The 20309-nt window shown below is 35.8% G+C and overlaps 1 protein-coding gene across 6 annotated transcripts in view; it reads left to right on the top strand.

The window, feature by feature from the left end:
• NCKAP5 (NCK associated protein 5) overlaps positions 1 to 20309 on the top strand; it is a 978205-nt gene that overhangs the window by 358084 nt on the left and 599812 nt on the right. The gene's annotated exons all lie outside the window — the stretch shown is intronic.

Below are 20309 nucleotides of genomic sequence, written 5' to 3'. Positions count from 1 at the left end.
AAGATCTGACCTTGCCCCTTAGGATCGATCCTCATTGTAGTTTCCTTAGGTGACCTGTATGTGATATGCATGTGTCTAATTAGGGGGTGTCTAGAATTTGAATCCAGGTTTTCTGGGGCAAGGAGACACAAAAAGGGTCAGGGTAAAACTCTGTACTCACTTTCTATCCATGATTTCCTGTTTCTTATCAAATCTGCCCACTGTTCTTTAATCCATCAGAGAACATATATTTAGGTCCTAACCTTGGGAATTTATCCCTTCCTCTTCACTCTAAACATTGTTTGCAAGAAATATTTCACATTTATCAAGATTATTCCACTGGGGCTTTGAGGGATGGAGGGGGTTCTATAAAATATATTTTAGGAGACTGTCCTTCAGAAGTCCAAAGAAGGCTTCCCAGAGGAGGTGGCATTATGAACCAAGGCTTGATTAGGAGAAGAATTGGAGTGAGGGCTGAAGAAGAGTCAGTAATGGAATACATTTAATTTGAATTGCCTTTAAGAGTTTAAGCTCTAACGGTACAGAGGACGATGAGAAATTCAGGACTAGGATCTTTATAGTTAATAAATAAACTACTGTATAGATGGAGTCACTACTAACCAACAAAGTTATAAAATTGATCCCTAATGTAACCGGGGAAATATCCCTATTTAAAAGATAGATTTACTGCCACCGCAGGAAGCTTGGATTTGAATAATACTGTACAAGTAGGCCCATACATGATTTAAAAACTCCACTTCTAGTTTAAACAGGTTTATATTCCTCAAGAAACACTCCAAAAGTACCAAAAAATATCCCAACATCAATATGGTTTGGGGGTCACCCAGAGAAATTTACCACTATTTAATCTAAAGACCTTTAGATTAAAACACACTTTTGTTATTTTTCGATCCATGCTTATCGTAATATGACAGCCAGGAACCTAATGTGATTTATTTATCTGAAATTAAAATAAAAGGCCTCAAGCAAAAGGCATTTTGTAGATTTATTTGGGGTAATAAAGATCACAAATATTCCCTACTAAGTTGAAAGAAGAAAAACTCCAGCAGGCAACAGTGTAAATGGCCCCCTTGACATAAACGCATGTATTAAGGCTGAATTGCACTCACAGTAAGAAGTGACAAAGTACGTCTTTTTTTTTTTTTAAATCTGGAAGGAGAAATGAAATGGGTAATTTACCGTGGCCTTCTATTTAATTTTAATTTTAATGGAAAAATTCACTAACTTGTTAGGGCATGAGCATACTTATGACTTATTTTTTAAAAAAGAACTGTATCTCTCTCCAAATGGGTAACTCTGGATTAAAAAGAAGTCATTTGTTTGCTTACTACCTCCTCCCCCCAACCCCATCCCATTCTTCTTAATTTTTCCATATTCAGAGGCCTGAGAGGGAGTTCCAGTATCCTACCTCCACTCTCCAACCCTGGGGAGGGATGTTTGGGCCTCTCCAAAAAGAAGAAATACAAAATGCATTTTTTCCTTCAAGGTTTTAACTATGGTACAATAGACAATGTTCGATTTTTAAAATTTCATGATGAAAATCAAGGCCTAAAATACTGTGTGTGTGTGTGTGTGTTTTCACTTGGATAAAGTAAATTAGAGAACAATTGTAGACATGTAGATCAAGTTACTTTTACAAACAATCAGGGCTTAACCTACAAGGCTGAAAGTGGTATTTACGGAGAAGGTTTTGATAATTTTGGCAAGACCAACGTACACTTGAATTCAGAATGGAGCTTATATGGTTTGGATTTGTGTCCCTGCCCAAATCTCATGTGGAATTATAATCCCCAGGATTGGAGGAGGGGACCAATGGGAGGTGACTGGATCATGAAGGTGAATTTCCCCCTTGCTGTTCTTGTGATAGTGAGTGAACTCTCACGAGATCTGGTGGTTGAAAAGTGTGTAGCTCCTCCACCTTTGCTCACATCCTTCTTCTCTGGCCATGTAAGATGTGCCTGCTTTGTCTTCCTCCATGATCGTAAGTTTCCTGAGGCCTCCCCACCCTTGCTTCCTGTACAGCCTGTGGAACTGTGAATCAACTAAATGTCTTTTCTGTATAAATTACCTAGTCTCAAGTAGTTGTGTTTTTTTTCCCCCTTTTTCATCTTTTTGCCTTTTCCTTCCCATTGTCTTCCTTGCTACTAATCCTTAGAAAATTCACCCTCTGTTTGGCAGCCCGGGTCATTGTTATTTGTCTGTTTTCATATCGCCATAAAAAAACTATTTGAGGCCAGGTGATGTGGCTCATGCCTGTAATCCTAGCACTTTGGGAGGCCGAGGCAGGCGGATCACTTGAGGTCAGGAGTTCAAGACCTGCTTGGCCAACGTGGTGAAACCCCATCTCTACTAAAAGTACAAAAATTAGCCAGAAATCACTTGAACCCAGGAGGTAGAGGTTGCAGTGGGCCGAGATCATGCCACTGCAGTCCAGCCTGGGCAACAGAACAAGAGTCTGTCTCCAAAATAAAGGGAAGAACCAACCGTAAAAGTAAATTATAATTATTTTATTACCTAGCTCCTTTAAATAGCTTGATAATAGCCACATTTTTTCTCTTTATCCCTTAAAATATTACTGATATACACTGTAATCCAGTTGGGGCTGGTATTTAATGGCACACCAGTACAATCAGAGGCTATATTCTAATTGTTTGGTGATTTTGTCATACCATTGCTAAGTTTTAAAAATATCATCCCTGGTTCATCTTCCGCAATATGGAGTTTAAGTCCTGACTCTGTGGTCTTGCAAAAGTCATTTAGGCTTTCTGGGCCTGAGTTTCCCATTGGTAATGAGAATGGTTTGAAAGAAATGACTTAGGCAGTTATTTCTTAAGAGTTAAAAATCTATAATTTTTACCTATCATCTAGGTAGGCCAGTTGAAGGGCTGAATGATGAAGATAGAAGAGAAGTGATAGATGCATAAAATGGTTGGAAGTGGCAGTTTCCCTCCTTGAAAGAAGGCAGATATTATTTTATGAACCTAGTTTTCTTTATGCACTAACTCTTGGACTGTCTCTTGGCACCAAACCTTCCTGAGGTAATGAAACAGCATGCTGGCAGACCCAGGGCACCAGAGCAAGGTCAGAGGCTGTGACCACTTTCAAAAGATTTTCCAGGAAATTATTCTATTGAATAATGTTTAAGTTTCCACAGAAGCTATAAGCAGAGCATGGCGCAAAAAGAATTTAATTGTACAATATTGAAAAACAGAGCAGCAACTCTGAGGTTATGGTCCCTATTAAAGGAAATTGCATTGTCTGATGCTGTCTCTTCAATATTCTCTAGAAATTCAGACTCCCTGGCTAATTGAAAGCCAAATATGTATTTACCTGGATTTATTCAGTTATGTTGGCAAATTGATTTTCTTGTTTCTCTGCTTTGGAAGTAGAAATATGGATGGGATCTTGCAGAATGCCACTCTAAAATAGAAATTCTTTGACGTTACAACTGAGCAAAAGTTCTTAGAGTTGGATCAGATGTACACATTTAGGACTTTTGCTTTTGGGACCATTTGTCCCCAAGATAACATAATTCAAAATACACCAAAAGTCCCATCTATCAAAAAATATTTCTCCCGCTGGATGAACTGAAATTCCCATGCTCAGAAAAAAAATGGTTATCCAGAAAGTCAGCCCTGAAATTTGCCTTTGCCACTTGAGAATTCTAGCATCAGTCTCTTAGCTCCTCATAATATCTCATCAGGGATTCATTTGCAGACTAATACCCATGGAAATCTGAGTCCTGCAATTTTTTTCTGTAAAACCAAGCATGTTTAGAATTGGAGAAAGGAAGTTGTAATAGCAATGTTATGGTACAAATCCAAATATTTCTATTTGTAACCACACACATGTCCCTACCAACCTTGACCTCCTTTATTACTCATTATTCCTACACACGCACTCCTTTGTGGCCTTTCTCTCCATTCCACATAGACAATCCCTAACCATCCTTCAAGTTTCCTGCCTCCCTACATCCTCACATGCATTCCTCAGCCCACCTGGGCCCAGTCTTCCCTGCTGAACTTGAGACTATTTCATATAAGTATACATAGTGATGTACATCTTGTAAAAATTCTAAAATTATTTCATGTACCTTAGTATTGACTCTACAAATATTGAAGGTGCCTGGCCTTACACTTCTGTTACACATCAAAGGATGGCTAACACAGGGTTGAACATAACAGGTGTTCAGCTAATACACATTGATTGATGTTCTTGAACAGGGAAATTAAAAGTTGTCAGCAATCAGATGATTGCATTGGAAGGTTTCTTGTTTCTCTGCTTTGATAATAGAAATATGGATGGGGTCAGTTGCTAGTTAGATCATATCAAGAGCACTTAATTTGGATGTCAGTTACAGACACTACAAGACAAAGAGTATCCACAAAGCTGGTGACTAAAATGGTACATGGTTCAGAATACTGAATTAATATTGGTGCAAGGAATTGGAGATGTTTTGCTTGACAAATAGAAGACTAAGGGATGGATAGACCTAATAATTGTGTGAAAATGGAATGAGCTGTCTAGTGGAGAAGAAATTTAGAACTAGAAAGGGCATTTCTCACACTTATTACCATCCCGAGGAAGGTATTCTTGAGATAGTGAGTTCTGTATCACTGCAAACGTCAAAGCAAAGCGGTCATCTTTCAGATATAGTGTGGGATGGATTCTGCTACATTGGATAGGAAGATATCAGACACCTCTTCTGTTGAATGACTCAACATCTGCCTTTCACCCTTTGGCTCTAATGCTGTCATCAGTAGCTCCACTTATAACATCTACTCCCTGTTCTGTGTACCATTCCTGTTAAATGATTTATATAAAGACAGTTTTTCATGTTTTTTTGTCAGTCTTTACTGCTTCAAAGGAAGCAATGTAGGTTCCTTCATTGGTCCTCATACAACTTGTTTTTCAGATTTCATTTAGTCATGGCCACCTGTTGGACATATTATAGTTTGTCAGTTTTCCTCTTGACATGTGAGGCTCCAATATAACCAAAATATATTTTTATTATGACCAGATTACAAGTCCAGTTTTAATTATCCTTTGAGAGAGGGTTGTTATTCTAACTAACTTTATGATTTTTTCCCCTAGTGGTACTAATTGTTAATAACCTTTAGGCAAAATACCTAAAATTCCAGCATTGCATCATGCATATCCAATTACTCTCTTGTGAACTCAAAGAATATAAGTCATTATTTCAGGAAAGGGCAAAGAGTGTTTTAAATTTAGAAAATCCATTCCTTTCTTTTTTCTCCACTACTCCTATACTTCCTCCACCCACTTTTTAATTGCCTTGTCCTGTTTCAGATCTTCCTTTTTCCAATGCCAAGACTTTATTTGGGGTTAAGAAGTCACAGAAGAATTAATAATTACAAGTAAATTAGATCATTCCTGACCTTTTATTAGAAGATTACTCTAGCTTTCAGAAGGAAGGGTGTGAGTTTTAGCTCATCAATTAAATGAACAATTACTAATTTAACCTTTATAATTTCAGTGTTAAGGAATATTGGGAAGGATGGTTCTAGAACAAAGAAACAAAGCTCATGAGAAAATATGTACCTGGAGCACAGCCACAGCCAAGGTGAATTGAACTTTTGGGTGCCCTGCTGTAGACTGAGTTGGGTACTGTAGGTGTTTGCCATGGTACACATTTAAGATTCTTTGAGTTGCTCCCATATTGTGATGGTGGTATGTGCATTTTATAAAGGAAGACACCACTTTTTGAAGATATATTGTGGTAAGCATTTCAGATCATTTATTTCAGAAATCCAATTCCACCATCCCCTCTGTGTGCCCCTCCCTCATCCCACCCGACCACCCAAATCCCTGAGAGGTTTATTTCTGGCCCATTTATTACATTAGCAAGAGAGTTTATTTTTCTAGCTCATTGCTAAACCAGTATACTATAGAAATTCCATTGCCAGGCAGTTTTAAAGAGAACTATTATCTTCCTCATCATAATTTTAAAGTTAGCATTTGAAAATCACTTTCAACTTTGGATAACAAATGAAAAATGGTTATGTAACGTTTACATTCATCTTTGTCACATTGGTGAAAATTTTGCAATAAATACAGTGTAGATTATTTTTCCTGTCAAATGCTTGCTAGACATTGGAGTATATTAATTAGCTGGACCACTGTCAGATGTGGTCTGTGATATTTTCACAGAGAAAGTTTGAGCTGAGATTGGGTGAAAGGCAAAAAGCAGATTCACTTGTCAGCAGGAAGCATTCCGAAGGGGGCCTGTTAGGGTGGCTTGGGAAGATCATTTTGGAAACAAGGTATGTATATATGATAGAGGGTTTCTGACACTTCTGGTCTGGTGAGATCTTATTGCAAAGGAACGTGTAATTAGGCTCACATTCCACTGTGGGTTGGGAATGGGCATGCTCTTGATATATGAATAATGTAAGGACATGCTTATAATGCAGTGAGAAGAGATTTTTGAATTGCTGCGTGAATGTTTGTCTGTGTTGATGGGCAATCCACAAAAAGTTCAGAGGTTCAGGATGTCTGGAAGGTTTCCTGCTTTTCATCTGAGCAAACCAAAGAAGAAAGTGTGGATAAATCCTTATGAAAACTTTCTCATGGGTTTTCAAAGTCCTGAGTCTTCATGTAAAGTTAGAATGTGGAAATGTCCCTTATGCTCCTGTTTGGGAATAAAATGTTAGATATAGTTGTCTTGGTTAATATACAGATAGAGATTGGTTCCTTGAATGTCCATCTTCTATTCACAATCCAGCAACCTAGCAGTTTCTCATGACTTCCAAAACACAGCCTTTGGAGATTTTCACAAACAGAAGCAAGAATTGCCACGGTGCATCATGGCCACGTGCCATCTGTCTTTGGCAGAGTTGGCAAAGCAAGGACTTCTTTGATGTCAACTTCAAACATGCATAACATCACCCACACATACTATTTTTTTCTTATTAACTATGATGGGCTGGTCATTAATTTATATAAGCCATTTAAAATCTATTTTTATTTCCAACTTCTCCTACCTCCTGTTGGGTAAAGAGTTCCATCAACTTAATCCCTACTCTGTGGGGTAGGGCGTCCTTTTATTTGTCCTAAATACACACAAGCTTGAATTGGTGACTTCTAAATTAGACATTTTAGGGGTTAGTAATTAATTCTATGCTTATTCTATTTATATTATATACAATCATATACACACACACAATCTTATAGGCATCATTCACCTTGCTTCTGACACAGAATACTCACAGAGCAACCACAAGAGTAACCCTGGACTCATTTTTGTTGTTTTCTTGATTATTTTATCTTTTAAAGTAACAAACACATTCAGTATTAGGATATGAGTTCTACAAGTTCTTGAGTCTGCCACTCTACAATTATGAGTAAATAATTTGATCACTGGATTCTTTATCTATAAAGCAAAAATTTAACTTAAAATTCCTTTTCAGGGCTGGGCATGGTGGCTCACACCTGTAATCCTAGCACTTTGGGAGGCTGAGGCGGGCGGATCCCCTGAGGTCAGGAGTTTGAGACCAGCCTGGCCAACATGGTGAAACCCTGTCTCTACTAAAAACACAAAAAATAGCTGGGCATGGTGGCAGGCGCCTGTAGTCCCAGCTACTCGGGGGGCTGAGGCAGGAGAATCGCTTGAACCCAGGAGGTGGAGGTTGCAGTGAACCAAGATCATGCCATTGCACTCCAGCCTTGGCAACAGAATGATACTCTGTCTCAAAAAAAAAAAAAAAAATTCCTTTTCAGCTTTATTATCTTTTGAATTTGTGACCATCTAGAAAAATGTGAACTGCAGAGCTTTACATTTAAATATTACAGAAATAAAATTAACATCAAATATTATCGTTAATGTTTAATGTTTTGGGGAAATAATAGGGAGTCAGAAATATAAAATTATAGAATGATTTTAGAATTATATCTATAGAATCTATAGAATGATAGAAATACATACAAAGTATAGAATGAGACAGTCTAGTGTGTGCTGCTGAATTACTGGGGGTGAACAAAGGACAAAGTTTCCTTTAAAAAAAAAAACTATTTCTCCTCTACCTCCTTCAAATGGTCGATCTTACCCATTTTCCTGGCTGCTCATGATATTAAGTTATCTTATTCATTGTATCCATTGTCATCCCTTCCTCTTCTTTAAAATCTCATTTAAAATGCCATCTCTGCCAAAATGTATTCCCAAATTCCATATTAAAAATGAACTTCTGCTTCTTCTGTACTCCCATAACGTTCTGCATATGTATGCAGTATAAAACTTACTTCATTCTGATTTATGTTACAGGTAGGTTAATACCCTATGTCTTTCTTGTTCAACAATAAGCCCCTGGAAGAGGGAAATCATGTCTATCTTGGCATCTCCTTGGTGTCTAACAGTCAAGGATTGTTTTAATACATACGGATGGTCATGGATTCAGAGCAATCTCATTGGTGCCAGTACTGAGGAAACAGGAGTTCTGGTAGGAATGAACCATGTCATTAGTCTACCAGTTGCTCTGTTTCTTCACAATTGGTGGGTTGACCTTCGCTTTGCTCCCATTTCTCTTCTTTGTTGCCTTAGCTCTTTCTAGTGGGAGTCATTACTTGAACTCCTATTTAGCCTGGTGTAAGCCTTCTAAACCACAGATTAGAAGGGATTCATTCATATACTGTATTACCCAAATATACATGCTATATGATAGCCCTACTCAGCATCTTCCACTGATTGCACCCATGTTATACGTTATATGATCACACCCTAAATTCATCCTCAGACCTTCACATTACAAAAGTCCTGCTTTCAGTTTAGGTGTCTTTATCCCCCTTATCCTCCAGTTCCCATTAAAAATAAATCGTTGCTCTGCTAATGGCTTGTTTCATCCCTTCTGGATCAGTGTTACTTACAAGGAAATCCTAGCATCTTTGATCTCTTTCATTTGGTCATGGGCCTTTTCTCAAGAATGTCTGTTGTAGGTATCCCTACTGGGTCCAGGTCAGCATTCCTAAGACTGCTCACTTTTGCTTTGGCCCTCATCTCTGCTCTTGGCACTGAAGACCAGGGTGGCAGGTACAAAAGTTAAAAAGAAATAATAATGCTTTGTTATTATATGACAGTACTGTTCTAAGCACTTTACAAGTATTAAGTCATTTAATCATCACAGTTTTATCAGATTTACTCTTCCCATTTTGCAGATGAGGGAAATGAAGCACAGACATTAATTAACTAGTTTGGCCGGAGGGCTGGGTCTTTAATCATTACCCTAAACATTTGATGAGTTGTCAGTAAATATGTCCAGCGCTCTCCCTTATGGGCATGTGGTAGAATTGCAACTCCTGCTCCTCTGTGGCTAGATGAGGCCATGTGACACATCCTGGCCAATGAGTTGTTAGCAGAAGTGACACTCCAAGTTGAAACATTTAACTGTGGATCTGCAACTGCCCAACATGCTCTTTCCTTCTTGCATGGCAACCAGCAGCTCTCAAGGTGGTGGTTTCTCAAATGCTGGGGTCATAGAGTGATTACCATGAGCAGAGTCCCCGCCAACAGGTAGTATGAAGAAGAAACAGGCATTTGTTTCAAGCCACTGAGATCTAGGGGTTGTTTGTCACCATGGTATAACCCAGCCTCTCCTTCCAAAATATCCTGCCTACACAGGCCAAAATAGTAGAAAGGCAGAACACATTCTCTGTGTTCCTAGAATATAGTTCTTAAAAGTTAGGAACTTGTGACGGTGCTAACATTTTTCAGTTCCAAAGGTATCAATTTCAGCTTTGGTTCTTTCCTTTATGTTAATTTCCAATATCTCTCCAGAATACCTCTCAAAACTCTGTTCCTTTCATAAGAAATTCTGAGGCCCAGGCTTCTTGATATTTTTAACAGTTTAATTACCAAATACTGACTTTGTAATTTTAAGATTTTACAAGATATTTTAGAAATTCGGCAACTATTGTAGTCCTAGTTCATAAAAATAAATAGATTGAAAAAACCCAAGTTTACATTTTGAAAAAAATATTAGTTTGAATACACAAAGCACAATTTGAAATGATATAAGCAACTATAATTGTCTTCATAAAGAAAGTTATAGTAGAGATCCATTCATTAGGAGCACTGTATTTTAATTATCTAGAAATAATCTTGCTGTAGTTATTGCTGGCTATAAAAAGTTAATTTCAAAAGTGAATTAGCTAAAATCACTTCTATTTTTACTACTAAAAATGGAATGTCACTGACATTCAGCAGCAATGTATGTGCTGTAGAACAAGTTGTATCAGAAACTTGAAGACTCCTTAGAATTTACAACATGCATTTAATTGCTCTAGTTGTGTCAGTATAAATCAAAATTATAATCATTAATAGTTTTTTAAAAGTATGCATTAATGTTTATGATATCTTGTAAGAGGGCAATATTTTCTGTAGCAGGGTTAGCACACTTTTTCTGTTAGAGACCACATAGTCAATATTTTTGGTTTTCTGAGTGGTACCCATATGGTCACTGCACCAAATTGCTCAATTTTGTAATCTTAGCTTAAGAACACCCACAAAGGATACGCAAGCGAGCAGGTGTAACTGTTCCAATAAAGCGTTATTTACAAAAACTGGCAAGGTTTTGCCTGTGGGTGCCAATTCCTGATGTAGAATGAATTTTAAAAATTGTTTTCTTGTGATGTTTTGCAACCCCTGATGTACCAGCTCCGAAATAAGTAAATAAGAAGGATCTAAGTCATCACAAATTTGATTTCCTGTGCCCATGTCCTTTTAAACCATCCCCTGGAGCCACTCTGCTGAGCCCTGGGACCTCCCTACTCAGGAGGCTGAGGTGGGAGGATGGCTCGAGCCTGGGAGGTGGAGGTTGCAGTGAGCCGAGATGTTACCACTGCACTCCAGCCTGGTCAATAGAGCCAGACCCTGTCTCAAAACAACAACAACAACACACACACACACACAAAAACCCCAAAATAAACAAAAAACAAAAGAAGAAACTATCCCCATGCTAGGGTTAAGGGGTCAATAATGAATTTCTTAAATGCAAGTTTACTTTAAATGTATACCACCCTTCTGCCTTATGCAGCCACTTCAGATATGTGTGGATGCTAATCTAAGCCTCAATTGTGATGGATTTGGAGAAACTTTAAAAATATGTGTGTGTGTACATGAGGGAAAATTTTTTCCCTGTTTGTACTTAGGTTATTACTTTACTTAAATAGAGGTCCTCAAATATAAAGGGACGTATTCCAGTAAAAGTAGCATATGGGCATATAGCAATAAATACACGTACTATATATGTATATGTATATATACATATATACATACTAATTGCAGGAGACAGTCTAAAGAGGATCTGGATACAGATAATACAGTATCTAGAAGATGTATTATTAAAAGTTGAAGTAATGAACCTTTTTTGACTTAAGGATCATATACTCCTTATTCTAAGAACCTGACATATGAACCTGATTGTATTAATTTCTTAATGAATGATGGTTGGGTGAATAACTAAATTAATAAAAGACCATTCATCTTCAGAGTATGGTTGTGTATTTATTTGTTTTGTTGCCAAGCCCCAGGAACTACTTAACCAGGCACTATTTAGTTGCATTCCATTTATACATTTCATTAATGACAATAATGCTATCATCGAACAATGGTGTGCTCAGTTGTGGCTGAAAAGTATGGAAAGGCCAGTGGAATCTTATTCTAAGTTGTTGTGCTAAATTCAGTTGGCCCCGGACCATTGTCATAGAGGTTTAATTATTAAATAAATCTAATTCTTTTACTTAAGACTGGCTGTGATAAAACAGAAACTTAGTAAGAACTGTGAAAAAAAAATATATTGGACAACAATCTGGGTTAAATTCAAAATTAATAAAGCTATGTGATATTAGTTATGCCGGAGAACTTTTTTCCAAAATAAAATTTCTGAAAACAAAATGATTGTTTAGCCCTAAAAATGTTCAAATCAGCAAATATTTACTCAGTTCTATGCAGAGAATGGTGTAGAAGCCCAATGAAGGACTGCAAAGCTGAATTGTAGTACACTATCCAAACCTGACAGATAAGCCATAAAATAGAGATAAAACGGATATATAGAGAGCAAGGATGAGTTAAGCAACATTTTAAGCAACAGTGGGCAGTAATAGCACGGCAATAAACCACATGCCTATGCACTTTTGTATTGTTGGAAGTATACTTTCAGGGTAAATTCCAAAAAGTAAGAATGTATACTCAAATGGTAAATGAAAATAGAATTTTGCTTATTGTCAAATTTTCCTCCAAAATGGTTGAACTAATTTATATTGCTACCAGCAATGTTTAAGACTGCATGTTTACCCACAGTCTCACCAACAGAATAAATTATCAAAATCTAAATATCCCCCAATGTGATGAATGAGAAATAGTATCTCAGCATAGTTGTAATTCTTATTTCTCTAGTTATGAGTGAGCTTGACTGCCTCTTCCTATGTTTAAAGGCCACTTTCATGTTGTTTTGTGAATTGTCTGTCCATGACTATAGCCAATAGCCAATTTTTCTATTAAGTTTTTGGCCTTTCCCCCTTATTTTGTGAGGTGTTTTTTTTTTTTTTTTTTTTTTTTTTTTTTTTTTTTGGAGTTTAGGGATGGATATTAGCCTGTTATTTGTGATCATTACAAATGTTTTCTCCCATTTTTGTCAGAAGTCTTTCAGTTTATTTTAAAAATATTTTTGGTTTGTTTTTTGAGTTTTTTTCCTGTTATGTGTGGTAGGCAAAATAATGACCCACAAAAATAGACATATCTGCATGCCTAGAGTTTTTTTAAATGTTACTTTACATGGCAAAAAGGACTTGCAGATGTTAAGAGCTCTGAGATGAAGACATTATCCTGGATTAATCAGGTGGGTCCAGTGTAATCACAGGTCCTTGAAAGCTAAAAACCATTCCTGGTTGTGGGCTGAGAGAGATATGACTACAGAAAAGGGCAAGAGACGTAAAGTTCCTGGCTTTTGAAGATGGAGGAAGGGGCCATAAGCCATGGAGTGTAGGCAGCCTCTAGAAGCTGGAAGAGGCAAGGAAATGAGTTCTCCCTTAGAGCCTCCAGAAAACAATGCAGTCCTCCTGACATCTTCAGTTGATACCAGGGAGGCCTGTGGGGCTTCTAACCTACAGAACTGTAGGATTGTAACTTCGTGTTGTTTTAGGTTACTGCATTTGTGATAATCTGTTACAGCAGCCATAGAAAGCTGATATACCATACTAGTTTAAAAATTTTACATAGTCAAATTTATTAATCCCGTATGGCATCTGGAGTTTCAGTCATTGTCAGGTAACCATTCCTTTCATCCAGCTTATAAAGGAATTCATCTGTGGTTTTTTATTCCTTGGGATGGCATGGTTTCATTGTTTACATTTAGATCCTGGATCTATTTGTTTATGCTTACGTATGGTTTGGGAGGTATACATTTGATGTCATGTTTGGTCAAATGGCTGACCAATTGTCCCAGCACTGTTTATAAAGTCTCTTCTTTGTGATGTGAGATGCCACCTTTATTGGATGGTGAATGTCCATATGTAATTGGATTTATTTCTCGATTTTCAAACCTGTTTCTCCCTGGTTGTCTAGACATGCACCTGCACCACACTGTTATCATTTTAGAAACTTTATAGTAAATTTACCGTATACTTTATTTTCTCTTCCTGGCTTTTCTTTCTTAGTGTTTTCCTGCCTTTTCCTTGAAGTTTCTTCACATAAACTTAAGGATTAAATAGTCTAGCTCCCAAAGAACCTTGTTGTTTTTATTGGTATTGTGTTAATTTTATAAAGTAACTTAGACAGAACTGACAGCTTTATAATCTTGAGTCATTCTGTTATAGAACAGCCAATGTCTTCTATTTCTTCACATCTACTTTTGTGATTTACAGGAGTTTTAATGTTTCCCCAGATAGGTTTTATACATTTCTACTTCTGATTTTTCCTGCATATTTATTCATCTCTATTGCTAATGTAAATGAGGTTTTCTCTATCAGTATATCCTCCACCAGTTTACTATCAATATCTTTGAAAGCAGCTGACTTCTATATGTTAATTTTTACTGAATCTAAATTTTATTGAGTTACTTTTTATCATAATTTGCTTCATTTCCAGGAATACTACCATGCCATCTACAGATACAGTTTTTACTTGTTCTTTTCCGATTATTATGCTTCCATTTGATGTATCTTGTATAATTGCATTGACTCCAGTAAAATATTGAATAGAAGTGGAGGCAGCGGACATAATGGCCTTGTTCCTGATCAAGTTGAGTGTCTCAAGTAGTTCCCCATTAAGTGAGATAGTGATGTTAGGACTGTGCATATGTGTGCGTGATACGTTTTATGATGTTAAGAAAATACACATCAATTCCTATCTTCATCAGGAAGAGTGTTAAATTTTCAATTATCTCAAAGATGATTTAAACACTTGTGTAGAGAATCTTGTAATTTTTTTTCCTTTAGATTTATTAACAGGGTGTCATACACTAATGGATTAATTAATATTGAGCCAAACTTGCATTCCTGGATTAAATGTCACTTGGCCATGATTTTTTAAAATGTAGTGTTACATTGTTTTGGTGATATTTATTTACCATTTTTGCAGTGATATATATTGTGACATTGTCCTGTAATTTCATTTTTTAAAAACTGACTTTAGCAGGTTAAATTATCAATGTTATAGTTGCTTTATAACAATAATTAGAAAGTTTTTCTTCATTTTCCATGTCCTAGAGTAAATGTGGAGCACTGGAGTGGTCTGACTTTGGGAGTTTGTTTTTGGCCTAGACATGTTTTTGTGGGGTGGTATATTAATTATTTTTTTACTAGAGAAGTCGATTAATCTTTCTATCTCTAACAGAGCCAATTTTGGTAAATATATTTTCCAAAGAAAGTTTCAATTTTGTCCATGTTTTCAATTTTTTTGTATGTATACGATGTCTATAAAGTTGCCTCTTCATTTGTTTTGTTTCTGTAGTTATTTCCCATTTGTCATTTCCTGTCTTGTATAACTGACCCTTGAACAGCATAGGAGTTAGGGGTGCTGACCCCTGAATAGTCAGAAATCCCTGAATAACAGTTGACTCCTACAAAAACCTAATATCCTGTTGACTGGAAGCCTTACTGATAACATAAACCGTCTATTAACACATATTGTGTATGTTATGTGTATTATATACTGCAGTCTTATAAGAAAGTAAGCTAGAGAAAAGGAAGTGCTATTAAGAAAACCATAAGGAAGAGAAAATATGTTTCATATTCATGAAGTGGAAGTGGATCATCATAAAGACCTTCATCTTCTTCGTCTTCACAGTAAGTGGGCTGAGAAGGAGGAGAAAGAAGAGGAAAGGTTGGCCTTACTCTCTCAGGGGTGATAGAAGTGGAATAGGTGGAGGAGGTAGAAAGGGTAACAGGCATACTCCATATAACTTTTATTGAAAAAAAATCTGTGTATAAGTAGATCTGCACTGCTCATACTGTATTGTTCAAGGGTCAACTGTTTATTGGTGATTGATTCACCTCCCTCATTTTTTTCATGATTAAGTTATGTAATGGTCTATTTTTAAAAGAAAGGCAACTAGATTCTGATTCGTTAATTTGTTACTACATTTTACTGTTACCCTTAATTCCTTTCTTTTGGTTATTTTTCCTTTTGTGCCTTTGAGCTGAAATTGTATTTACATTTTTAAATTTTTATGGATACATGTGCATAGGACTGCCAATTTTTCTGTGATCACTGCTGTAAATGCATGTAGTAGTTTTCATTGTCATTTTTCAGAAATTTAGAAATTTTTGCCGGGCGCGGTGGCTCAAGCCTGTAATCCCAGCACTTTGGGAGGCCGAGACGGGCGGATCACGAGGTCAGGAGATCGAGACCATCCTGGCTAACACGGTGAAACCCTGTCTCTACTAAAAAATACAAAAAACTAGCCGGGCGCGGTGACGGGCGCCTGTAGTCCCAGCTACTCGGGAGGCTGAGGCAGGAGAATGGCGTGAATCTGGGAGGCGGAGCTTGCAGTGAGCTGAGATCGGGCCACTGCACTCCAGCCTGGGCGGCAGAACGAGACTCCGTCTCAAAAAAAAAAAAAAAAAAAAAGAAATTTAGAAATTTTTGTTTGCAATCTCTTTCATTGAAGAGTTGCTTAAAAGTTAGTTTTCCATTTTTATTTTTAAATAATTTGTTTTATTGCATTGTTATCAACAGGTGGTATTTATAATAGTTATACTTTCCAGAACATACTGAAGTTTGAGATTGAATGTAATGGATTTCATGCGAGTTCCACGTGTGCTTGTGTGTATGTGTGAGCTTTTTCCTTGAGTAAATAGATATGGGGTTCCTGTGTCACAGAGTGTGAACACCTTCAACTTAATAAATAGATCCAAATTGTTCCACCTGCAGTGTGGAAGAGGTCTTTCTACACATCCTCACCAACACATAGTGTAATAAGAATTATTATTTGGAACTATGATAGGCACGAAATGCTACCTCATTGTTGTTTTAATTTGCATTTCCTCAATACTGCTATTAAGCAGTTTTAATATATTTATTGCCACTTAACTGTCTTCTATGAACTGCCTATTTCTATGCTTCCCCCCACTTTTTTTCCACTTTTTCCCACTCGTTTGTGGTTCTTTACAAATTTAGGATATGTATTCTGTTTCTAATACATATTTTTCATGGTTCTTCTAGTTTATGCCTTGATTTTTAAATTTGTTTATGGTATTTTTTTTTCACAAAGGTTTAAAATTTTAATAAAGTACTTCATTATACTTCCCCGTCTGATATAAAAGTATCCTCCAAAGCATTCTTCAAAAAGTCTTATAAATTTCCTTTTTACATTTAGTTTTTAATATGAGTTTATGTTTTGCAAATGGCCTGAGGTAGGATTCTAATTTTTTTTTTCCATTATCACATAGAAAGTTAATTTGGTGCTATTTTTTTTAACAGTAATCCTTCCCCGATAATTAATAATGCCATTTCTTTCATACACCCTGAGTCCATAAATGTGAGTCTGTTTCTAGGCTCTCTTTCTCTTCCAATTAATCCATATCTCTTACCTGTTGAATTACATTGTTTTGTAGTAAGGTACCTGACCCTTTTTGGAATGTTAGAGGTTTCACATTTACTAAATATATTTGGCTAATTTGGGCCTTTTCCTTTTTTGAAATAAATTTAGGACCAGCTGGTAAATTGAGTATATAAATCTGCTGAGATTTTGATTGATAATGTTTCACATTTAAAGATTAAGCCACAAGATTGAGTCTTCTAATCCATCACTTTTATATGTTTTACTGTTTACTCAGTTATTTTAAGCCCTTCAACAAATTGTTCTCTATAAAGGTGTTTCACATCTTTAAGTTTATTTGTATCTTCTAAATTTTTTTGTTTTTACTATTCTTAACTGGGATATCCTAAAGAGTATACACTTCTGATAATTTGGTGCATATCTTAGGAACACTATCCATTTTGGTATATTGTTCTTTTATCTAGTAAACATACTGCTCTCTTACTATATCTGATTTGCCTCGGGTTCTCTTCAATTTTCTGTGGAGATGCTGATAGTATTGGTGATAAATAATAACTGCTCTAAGACCTTAGAGAAAATGAAGTGGTGATGGAGAGATCCTTGTCCAGAGGAAAAATTTAAAGGGAATGTTTTTTAATTTAACTATTTAATATAAGGCGTGTTATAGATTTTTGTTGTTGTTGTTGTTGACAACCTTTATGAGGTTAAGGGCATTCTCTTTTATTCCTGGGGAGGTAAAATGTTTTTTAATTTTTTTTTTAAACCATAAATAAGTGTTGAATGTTATTAAAACTTTCCAGCATCTATTGAAATGATTATCTTTTTAATTTTTTTTATTTTCCCCCAAAGATTATTTTTTTGGAAATTAATAGATTTTTCTAGGGCCAAATCATATTTGCATTACAGGATAAATCTTATTTAACAACACCATTTAATTATAACCATTATTATTGCTACTGTTACAATTTTCTACACTGATGGATTAAGTTTTATTAAGAATTTTTGAGAGTCTCAGTAATTTTCCTTTCCCATACAGCCTATATTTACTTTTGGTATCAGAGTCCTTCTAACCTGATAAAAATCTTTCCTCCTCTTCCCTTCCCCTAGTTTTCCCCTTTCCCCCTCCTACTCTTCCTTCTTTCTCCTCCTCCCCCTTTTTAGAAAATTCCCTGTAACTCTCTGTGAGATATGGGTTATTAGAGTTTCTGTATTTTTTCAAGTTTTGTGAAGATTGGGTAATGAACCCATGACTTAACAATCAAAAGACAAATAACCCGATGTGAAAATGGACAAAGGAGTTGAAAAGAAATTTCTCCAAAGAAGACACATACAAATGACCAATAAGCACATGAAAAGATACTGAATGTCATTGGCCATCAGGAAAATGTGAATAAAATTCATGAGACATCACTTTACATCCTCTAGCATGGCTATAAACAAAGGATAATAGTGTTGGAGAGGCTGTGGAGACATTAGAACACTCAGACATTGCTGGTGGGAATGTAAAATGGTGCAGCTGCTTTGGAAACTAGCTTGGCAGTTCCTCAAAATGTTAAACAGAGTTACTATAGGACTCAGCAATTCCACAGCTTAGGTATATACCTAGAAGAAAAGAAAACATATGCCCACACAAAAACTTGTACATGAATGTTTACAAAAGCATTATTTATTATAGCTAAAGAACAGAAACAACCCAAATGCCCATTAGCTGATGAATGGATAAATAAAATGTGGTACATGAAGACAATGGAATATTATTTGGAAATAAGGAGTGAAGTACCAATACATGCTACAACATGGAGAAAACTTGAAAACATTATGCTAAGTGAAAGAAGCCAGAGAAAGGTCTAAATATCGTATGATTCCATTTATACTAAGTGTCTAGAAGAGGCAGTTCTACAGAGATAGAAAGCAGATTGTTGGTTGCCTCTGGCTGCAGAATGAGGAGTGAATGTTAATAGGTACTTTTTGTGGGTAAAGAAATTGTTCTAAGGGGATGGTGATGGTTGCATAACTGTGCATATATTAAAAACAAATTCAACTTCAGTAAATTTTATCTAAAGGAATAAATTTAAAATTTTGAACCTGTGTTTATGCAGCAGTAATTTTTTTTCAACTACTGACTCAATCTGTTTGATTGTTCAAGATTCCATGGATTATTGAATTTTATTAAAAGTTTATTTTAGGACATTGATCATTTTATGTCAATAAATTTGAAAACAGATAAAATTGCTCAAAGTAAAGTAGTCCTATTTTCAAAATCTATTTTACCCTTAGTTATATAGTCTTTTTTATCCCTAAGCTTATTGATTTATGTCTCCACTGTTTTTCATTCATATAACCAGACTTGGTTTTATTGATCCTGTATTGATTTGTGTTCTCTTTTATTAGACTTTGATTTCATTTATTTTATTCTATTTTTTTTTGTTCTGTTTTGGTTGGGTACTTTGAACATTTATTTCCATTTTTCTTCATTTCTAGAATGTCCACTAAAATTATTAACCTCCTTCTACATACTCCTTTCCATCTTATAATTTGGATATTCTTGAGACATCAAGTTCTAAATGTTACTAATTTTCTTATAATTACTTTTTGATGCATGGATTTTTATAGGTATATTTTGTTCAATTTTTATTAAGAAAAATTTCAAATACATAGAAAAATTAAAAGACCAGAATAATAAAACATTCATCTGCGCACAACTTAGCATCAACAAATATTAATATCTTTACTTCATATATATTTTTCCAAAGTGAGTGGTAGATACCATGATACTTCAACCCCAAATATTTTAGTATGTGTCTTTTAAAAATAAGGACTACTTTCTTTATAACCACAGTATCACTTTTACACCCCAGAAAAATTAATGAAAATTCCATTATATCAACTAATACCAGTCTCATTTGAATTTCTCTAATCGTTTCCCAAATGTCTTTGATAGCTGCTTATTTTGCACTGATGTCCAATCCCCTTAGTTGCATTTGTCATATCTCTTTTAATCTATGATAGTCCCTCTACTTTTTTTCTTCTCTATGAACATTGATTTTTTGAAGACCTCTAGCAAGTTCCATATTCTGCTATGCCTCATGGTTTCTTTGTGATGTAATTTATCTGTTCCTCTATCATCTTTATTTCCTGTAAGGTGGGAATTATAGCAAAGGCCTTGCTTAGACTCAGATTACACATTTTTTTTTTTTGCAAAAATATATTGCAAAAAACTTTTCATACAGCATCACATAAGAAGAAACATGTCAGGTGATTTCTCCCTTGTCTAATACAGTTTTCCCCCTTCGCAGTTAA

Source organism: Macaca fascicularis, chromosome 12 (genome assembly GCF_037993035.2).
Source record: "Macaca fascicularis isolate 582-1 chromosome 12, T2T-MFA8v1.1".
In the NCBI taxonomy this organism is placed as follows: Eukaryota; Metazoa; Chordata; class Mammalia; order Primates; family Cercopithecidae; genus Macaca; species Macaca fascicularis.
Note: the sequence above shows the minus strand (reverse complement) of the source record. Positions and strands in the feature narration are given on the sequence as shown.